Raw genomic sequence first — 9091 nt, forward strand, 5'->3', positions numbered from 1 at the left:
ATCAAATTCTAATCATATAATCTCTATCCTATTATCATCATTTGACAAAATAACATCAAAATAGGACCTAATGCTCTATCAATAATCACACGGCCAGAATTGAATAAAGTCGTAAACATGCAATTGATTTTGCTAATTCGACTATTCTAAGCATATATAGCTTTATTCTATCATATCCTAGCCTTGGTCGATCATAGATAAAAAAACGGAAATAGATTTTATACTATGATCGACTTTACTTACTTCGGATGATCGTCTAGAATTAGCTAACTACAATGTAATAAAACTTACCCTGATTATAATCCTACCTTTGATTAATCACAAGTAGCGAACACCGGAGGAATTCAAGAACAATCCGGTGGCCAATTGATGAGCACTGACCACCACAAGGTCAGGGACGGGCCGAGGATGGCCGTCACACGATTTGCACAATGAGCCAAGGCTGGCGTTGTGACATCCTGAAAATTCCTACGTTACATTATGTTATGTAGAAATTCATAGATGATATTTGTCACACGTGAAAATTTAAGTTGGGTGATTTGCGTAGTTTAGCGGTGTCGCGAAATATATTTCCTTGTCCAAAATTCTCAAGAAATGTGTTTGATTGATCGATATTCGTTTTTGTATTGATTTTATGGAGTGGTGACGAAATACATAGTACTACGTTAATTGTTAATAGAGATTGATACGCTCCGAGTTTCCGTATTAAATAAGTAGAAGATTTTAAATTTACTGAATATATTTATCTACGTTCGGTAAATTTTGCAAAACATTTTGATAGGTTTAAAATATTTTTTCTAACGTATCTATGTCTGAAACAGACACCAATTTCTTGTTTACGTAATGATCGTTCTTTTGCTACCCGGTGAATACTTCATCCCTTAGCTTGCCTATGAAGTTTGGAAGAGATGAGGTCACTCATTGCCTTAACAAATTTGGCCTTAGTACATAAATGCACATAATGATTCATCCCAAAACTTGGCCAACGGAGAACCATTCCTTCCTGCATTCATCAAAATACCCCATCTTGTAGCAAATGAAATGAAGCCACATGCCCAACCTACAAACTTAGAGGCCACTTGAATCAATTCTATTGGACCACCTGCTATTGCAATCATCATTTTAACTCCAAGACAATTAATTCCTTTAATTATGGTTGAGTTTCCTTCATTTTTTATACTTGCCAAATGGGCAAGAGACTTCCTTTAAAAGGCAGAGGTCCCACTCCATTCACCGCACTCGTTCACTTTCATACACCCTCTTTCATCTCTCGCTTTTAATTCCGTGAATAAAATGAAGGTCCCATGATTGTGTTATTAAAAGTTTCTGCCATCGTCGTTCGATTTCGGACGAGATATATTATTGGTTCTTATCACTTTCTATTGAAGAGTTTTTGTCCTTTTTGAAATAAAGCATACGTTGATTTTCGATTTTGTTTGATTTGAAGGAAACTAAAGATTTGGTTTTTGGCTCAAGTTATTTTCAAAGTAAGTGAAAACTCTAAGAGTTAAATTATAATGATCTACTCGGTGCTCTGGACTTGGTTGTTTGTTGTTTGCTGGTTTAAGTTACACGATGGCAAACATAAAAGAAGAAGAAGAAGAAGATATGATAAGTAAAGTTAACGCACTAAATTGTTATGTTTTGATTTGTTAAAATGGGTGTTGGATTATTTTTCTATGAGAATCGGAATTATGTAGGATGAAAAGGAAGAAAAAAAAAAAATCAGTGTTAAACGAAGTCACCAATTCGGTGAAATGTTACCGAAGATCAACTCTATTCACCGACCCCATTTCTGTGAAGTTACCGAAGTGTGTGTTGCTGATGATAATGTAATATAGTAATATAATAAGTAACTTTTAGCTAAATAAAAAGAGAGAGAGAGAGAGAAAAAAGTTACCGACAAAATAGAGTTACCGAATCTGTGGGATATCCGAAAGTCAACAGTGTTGACTGAACATGAAGTTACCTTGGGCATTACTATTAGTATTATAATAATATGATAATAATAATAAAGTACTATTTTAGTTTTAAAAAAATGAAAATGATGATGAGTTACCGACTGATTTGAGTCACTAGATTTCGTCGCTGACTGATCAGGGAGCCCGTCGGTCAACTAAGTTGACCAAGGCAGTTTATTTATTTATTTATTTATTTATTTATTTATTTATTATTATTATTATTATTATTATAAGATAATAATATATTTATATACAAAAAAAAAAGAAGTTACAGAATAAAGGGAAGTGCTGATTCTCCGTGATGTTATTGGTTATACTATTGGTATTGCCGACTACGGGTCTGATTGTTAAAATAAAAAATAAAAATATTATATTAAAATAATTTAAATAATATAATATAATATAATTTAATTTAATTTAATTTAAGGTTGCTGATTTGATGAACGTGATGATTGTTGTGGGTGTTACTGATCGTCTGCTTTGGTGTCGGCGAATAGGGAGTTGCTGATTAAAATAATATAACGATTAAAAAAAATTAGTTCATGAAGGATTGAGTTGTAGCTCTTGAAGTGCTCATTTCTTGAGGTTGCCGAAGCGATGTATGAAAATGCATATACTTAACAAAGTGATGCATGAACATACTTATGCATGATGATTTGAGAAACATGATGTGAAAATGTTGAATTAGAGCATTTCATAAGCATATCCCTGCACGATAATTAAGTAAAAGACTATGTTCCGTCGTCCAAGTGATGGTGATGACGATGCCACGGAATTGCGATGCCCCGTGTGTTAGGATGCCTTGTGGGCGGATGTTGCGAGATGCCTTGGAGTTGAGATGCCCAGTGTATCAAGAAGTCCCGAGAGTTTCGAGATGAAAGATGAAGTAATAAATAATAAGATGCATGTTCACACAAATACATTTAATTGCGTGAATAAGACACTAGGTGATATTGGTGCATTGTGACATAACGTGAAATTGGCCTGCATCATATACACAATATTATAATATGTCATTATGGAAGAGCATCATGCAAATGTTCATACATTCATATATTTTACTTTGAATACTTATGATTGTGAATCCCAGGCTGAGTGGTAAGAGGATCACCTACCTTAGGCTTAGAGATTTCATTTATTGGGTTTCGGCTCACCTCATTATTTTTCAGATTTGTAGGATGGATATTGGCCACCTCTGTTTGGAGCCGCGGTGCATGTAGAATATATATCTATGAAGATGTTTTTATTCCCAAACAAGCCATAGTGTATACTAAGTGTACCTCTCACGTATGGATTGACATAGGACTTGCGGAATGGGTTCCTCATCTCTACGTTGCCTGGTATTTTAATGTCGAGGGTGAGTTAGTAGGACCGATTAGAGGTTTTGATGGTCCTTTAGGGTTCGGCAATGATGGCCTATCGCCGGGTGAAGTTATCGATCCATCGTTGTTAACCGACGTTTACACAACTAGATTTTTGACAATGGAGGAGTGAAGTAGAGGAGATAGTGGTACATTTGGTAAACTAGTGGTACAACATAAATGATGCATATGTATTTCGTAAACTCATGTGAACGCGTGTCGGGGATAATGATGCGAATTGAAAAATCTTACTACACTTCCGCATGCAAATATAAATAGAGATGACACATGGAGTGCGTGACGTTCTGGGGGCATCACAATCTGTTTTGGTATCGGAGCAGGTTTACCCATGGAGTGATAAGGTGCGCTTAGGAGTTGAAGTAATAAGGTAGACCGCGTGTTTAAGACACTAAATGCATGTGCTTGTTTTGTTTGTGTGGTGCAAGTAACATTTGTTACTTATTAGATATATACCAAGTTAAGTGATAATTGTAGTCTTTATAGGGAAAATGAGCTCGAGTGGAAATTCGGAGTTGGATCCTCGAATGGAAGGAATTCTCCTGGCCGTCGCAAATGTTTGAACCTTGATGGAAAGGTAGGCACTTAAGCAAGCTGCCTCTAATTCAGAGAATGGTGGACGCCATTTGCAAGGATTAATCGAGCAATTCCTGAAGTTGAAACCACCAAGATTTGCTGGAGTAGGAAATCGTAAAGAAACAGAATCATGGATTGATGGAATGGAGAAGACTTTTACTTTATTGGGATGCAACGATGCGAATAAGGTAGCTCTTGTCGAGTTTCAACTTCAAGGAAACGCCATCCACCGGTGGAGAGCATCTAAAGGGACAGCGTTCCTAGCTGATGCTACAGTGACTTGGGGTGGTTTTGTCAAGGCATTTTTTGGGAAATAATTTTCAGATTGTGCCCGAGACAAGAAGGTGATGGAATTCATGTAGCTGAAGCAAAATGGCTTAACAGTGGACCAGTATGAAGCGAAGTTTGCGGAGTTATCAAGGTTTGCTCCAAAGTTGGTGGAAGACAAGGAAGACAAAGAAAAGAGTTTTCGGGATGGTTTAAGGCCGGATATAAGGAGCATACTAGTGCCTTTAAACCTGAAGGATTATAATGAACTGTATGAGCATGCTCAACTTGTGGAGAAAGATTTGGCAGAAGTATCAAGAACGATGACTTTTCAAGCAAAGCCTAACCCTCAAGGCTTTCGATCTAACTTTCGTTATGATAAAAGGCCCATGCATTTGCGAAAACGACCATTTGTCCCAAAGAAAATGAACAATGTTGGAGGATTTGGATTCGCACGAAACAATCAACGAGGAGTACGAATGCAGTCTCAAAATAGTGTTTGTGGCACTTGTGGAAAATAACATGGAAATGCACCGTGCTTAGCCGGGATCGGAGTTTGCTTTGGATGTCGACAGCGAGTTCATATGATCATAGAATGTCCCATGATGGCGCAACGACAGCAAATGGAACAACCGCAACGGCAGCAAAGTCGAGCCCCGCAGCAAGGGAATTTCCGAAGGCCGCTAGCTCAAGGTCGAGTTTATGTTGTAACGTAGGAAGAAGCCGAGGCTTCCAAGACAATCATAGCAGATATCATCTCGATCTGCGACAATAATGCTTATGCATTGTTTAATATGGGTGCCACGCATTCATTTATATATGCACAATTCGTACAACTAATCGGAGTAAAACCTAGACCGCTTGAAGTATCTCTTAGTGTTTCCACACCGCTAAAGGATGCAATTTTGTCTACTCTGATATGTAAGGGCTGTAAAATATCCATAGGTGACAAGAGCAAATGGCAGATTTGTTCATACTATCTATGTACGACTTTGATATCATTATAGGAATGGATTGGCTTCGTAAGAAACGAGCCAATGTGGATTACTATAGAAAGATAATCCAGTTTAATCCCTCGGATCACCCTAATTTTGAATTCTTCGGAAATGGACAATGTCACTTATTTCTGCACTTGAGGCAAATCATCTTCTTGATGATGGTTGCCAAGGTTACTTAGCAATTGTAGTGGACCGGTCGAAGGAGGAAGCAAAGCTTGAAGATCCCTATCGTATGAGAGTGTCCTGATGTCTTTCCGGAAGAATTACCGGGGTTACCGTCGGAGCGTGAAATTGAGTTCGTAGTTGAATTAGCTCCGGGAACGGAACCTATTTCCAAAGCTCCCTATAGGATGGCACTAACGGAGTTAAAGGAGTTAAAGGTGCAACTACATGAATTACTTGATAAAGTTTTTATTTGACCAAGTGCATCACCTTGGGGTGCACCGGTGTTATTTGTGAAGAAGAAGGGTGGATCGTTACGCCTTTGTATTGACTACGGGCAATTAAACCAAATGACTATCAAGAATAAGTACCCGTTGCCTAGGATCGACGATTTGTTTGATCAACTTCAAGGAGCATCAATATTCTCCAAGATCGATTTAAGATCGGGGTATCATCAATTGCGGATCAAGAAGGAAGATATTCCTAAAACGACTTTTTGAACTCGATATGGTCACTACGAGTTCTTAGTCATGCCTTTTGGTTTGACTAACACACCAGCTGCTTTCATAGACTCGATGAATAGAATATTTAAGTCATTTTTTGATCAATTTGTGATAGTATTCATTGATGATATTCTGGTGTATTCGAAAAGCTCGGATGACCATGAACAACATTTAAGACTTGTGCTTCAAATGCTTTGAGAGCACAAATTGTATGTTAAATTTAGCAAGTGCGAGTTCTAGTTGGATCGCGTGGTATTCTTAGGCCACATGATAACAGGTGAAGGAATATCCGTTGATCCCGCAAAGGTCGAGTCAATGATAAGTGGCCGAGACCAAGGATGGTGACGGAAATTCGGAGTTTCTTGGGATTAGCTGGATATTATCGAAGATTCGTAGAAGGATTTTCACGTCCCCATTGACTCACTTGACAAGGAAAGATGTGAAGTTTTAATGGAAAAATAAAATGCGAGCAGAGTTTCCAAGAACTAAAAAGAAGGTTGACTACGACGCCAATTTTGACGATACCCTCAAGATTTGGAGGTTTTGAAATTTATAGTGACGCGTCTTCTAAGGGACTTGGTTGCATCTTAATACAACATGGAAGGGTTGTTGCATATACGTCGGGGTAGTTAAAGACGTATGAGTTGAATTATCGACGCATGATCCTGGAGCTTGCTGCAATTATGTTTGCATTGAAAATATGGACGCATTATTTATACGGAGAAAATTTTGAAAATTTATATGGATCATAAGAGTTTGAAGTATTTGTTCTCCCGGAAGGAATTGAATATGAGACAGAGGCGTTGGATGGAATTATTGAAGGACTACGACTATGAGATTCTGTATCATCCGGGAAAGGCAAACAAAGTCGCGAATGCTCTCAGTCGGAAGTCTACTCAAATAATTGCACATATGATGGTCAAGGAGTGGACGCTACTTGAAGAGGCTCGAGAAAATAATAATCATGAATTTAATACAAAGCCATAGTAAATGTTTTCCACATAGATTGATTAGAAAAATAAGTCTCATTCTTTCGGAGGATTGACGAACTTATATTTTTGTTATATAATTGATTTGTTACGATTGATAAAATGAATAGACTTGTTCAAGGGCGTACTCTTCTTGAGAGCAAATCTCCATCTAGTTAGAAGGGATAGGGGAAAAATTAGTTATCTTTGTGGACTGATGAAACCGTAAGCTTATTTTCTAGGTGAAACCAACGAAAGAAACATGAATGTCTTCTCGTTTTGATTAATTCGACTTTGCCGGCACAATTTTAACTACTGATTTTGGGTAAGTATCTTTTCTACCAAGGCTCCGTTTCTTTCGTAAAAAATTAATGATTTAAGAAAATATTTTTCCTAAAAATGATCTCTTTTATCACCTAAAGTAATTAGTTCATGTAAAATAATCTATGTCCAAATATTTTCATGGACCATGAAAAAGTTTTCGTTTATTTATTTATGTAAGAGTTACAAGCGATCATTATTTTAAAAATAATTATCACTCATTTTTCGCGAAACAAACAAAAATGTCAATTTTTTTAGCGTCCATGGTTGAATGGGCACTCTATTAACCAAGAACATGCCAATGAAGAGCAAATATATTTGGAGTTCAAGCTTGGTTTATGAAGGAGATTTTGGTTTTACGTCGGCCCTTTGGAGCCGAATCGACCCATTTCTTGCTGAAATTCCACTATTTCTTGGCCAAATACTCATCTCGTGCTAGCACGCTCGGCTCCATGTCATTGCAATTGAGGAAGTATTCCCCGTCACACCTTTGAGGCTCGAATGGAGCGTGACATAGCAAGTTGTGACCGCAGCCTAAGTCCAATAAACAAATGGTATAATGAAATCGAGCTAGTGAGCGTGCGGTGGCAAACCCAGAACCTCCCTTGGTGGCAGGTCCGTCGGCACCCTCAACATGCCCTTCGGGTTAGGGCCACCGAGGCCCTTCCGATGAATACGATTTCCTAACAACTCCCCGATTCATGTATGTCCGCTTCAATCGCTTCGTTTTGTAAGGGACAATGTGTTCGATTTTGCAGTGTTGAATATAATAGGCCTTTGTAGCTTTTCTTTTTACAAATGACATGATGAAGCAATTAACCGATCAAGGTGTTGATTTAGTTTCTTTGCTAGGAACCAAGAGGCAGAGAGAGTGTGTGTGGTTCCCTTGCAACTTGTAAGGTAAAGCTCTTGAGTCTTGGGCCCACTAGACGTTGATTGACCGAAATTCCAATACTCGTCCCACGGTCAATAATGTTGTACCTCCTCGCCAAGATCTTTCTTCCAAAATTATGTTTTCAGTCCTTTGATTTTGAAAATGATACTCCAGTGTCAAAACAATTATTCATTATGTCTCCATCAAATGCTTGGTTCTGGACCGTAACATCCATAACATAAGAATTAGATTGTTCATCGAAGGAACCGAAAGTTATCGGGGAAAGTATAAAAAAAATCATAAACCTATAGCACCGGCACCAATTTAGTTCCAAATATTTTGTATTTGTGCCAATTCAATTTATCCAACCAATTTTAACTGGACATCACTACATAGGTATCGGCCGTCCTACATGGTACAATTGGCACTGATTTAGACAAATTTTATGATTTTGTAATATATCTCGCTTGGCCGAGATGGCAACCCTCGCCCACGTCGCGAAAGTAAACAATCGTTAAAAGGAAAAAGTTGTGTTAACTTTCGGGAAAAGTACTACAGAAGTTATAAACTCATTGCATTGGTTCCAATTCAATTATAAATCTTTGAAAAAATTATCAAAAAAATCATAAACTTATTGCAATTGGGCCAACTCAGTTATAAACCCCCTTTTTTTTTGTCAATTCAGTCCTAAATCTTTTAAATTTGTGCCAATTTAGTTTATCTGGTCCATATTAAAGATTGTCCACTTCAAAACTGGTTGGACGAATCCAATTGGCACAAATACAAAAGGTTTATGACTGAATTGGCCAAAAAAAAAAAAAAAAAAGGAGGCTTTAGGACTGAATTTCTGCAATTCCAATAAATTTAGGATTTTTTTGATAATTTTCCCCCATAACGATAAGCTCATATAAATAAATAATTCCTAAATCACGCTTACGTCGAGGCCATACAAATCCACTAGATTATAATTTTAACTGTAACGCATATTGTAAGACTGTCACTGTAACTATTAAAATAATTACACTCGTTTTATTTATAATTGCCAATCAAATTTTGCCCCCACTTACAAAAATTCTAGAGCT

The sequence above is a fragment of the Rhodamnia argentea genome, chromosome 3 (genome assembly GCF_020921035.1).
Source record: "Rhodamnia argentea isolate NSW1041297 chromosome 3, ASM2092103v1, whole genome shotgun sequence".
Lineage (NCBI taxonomy): Eukaryota > Viridiplantae > Streptophyta > Magnoliopsida > Myrtales > Myrtaceae > Rhodamnia > Rhodamnia argentea.